Genomic DNA, 255 nt, shown 5'->3' on the forward strand with positions numbered 1-255 from the left:
TCTGCCTTCTCAACGCAGCAAAACAAATTGCTTCACGAGGTGTTTCGTCCCGAGTCCTTTCTGCATGATGCATGATCCGTTGCAGCGTTAGTCATGTACTTGTGTTTGTATGTTGCAGCGGTGTTTGCGATTTATCAACACTTCCTTAAAATGATAATAAAATGCTTAATAAATGAATGAATAAACACATTCCCTGCATTTCGTAATATTAAACAGTATCTCCTTTTTTCACTTCCTGATGCTTTTGATAAATAT

The sequence above is a fragment of the Penaeus monodon genome, chromosome 19, assembly GCF_015228065.2.
Source record: "Penaeus monodon isolate SGIC_2016 chromosome 19, NSTDA_Pmon_1, whole genome shotgun sequence".
NCBI lineage: Eukaryota > Metazoa > Arthropoda > Malacostraca > Decapoda > Penaeidae > Penaeus > Penaeus monodon.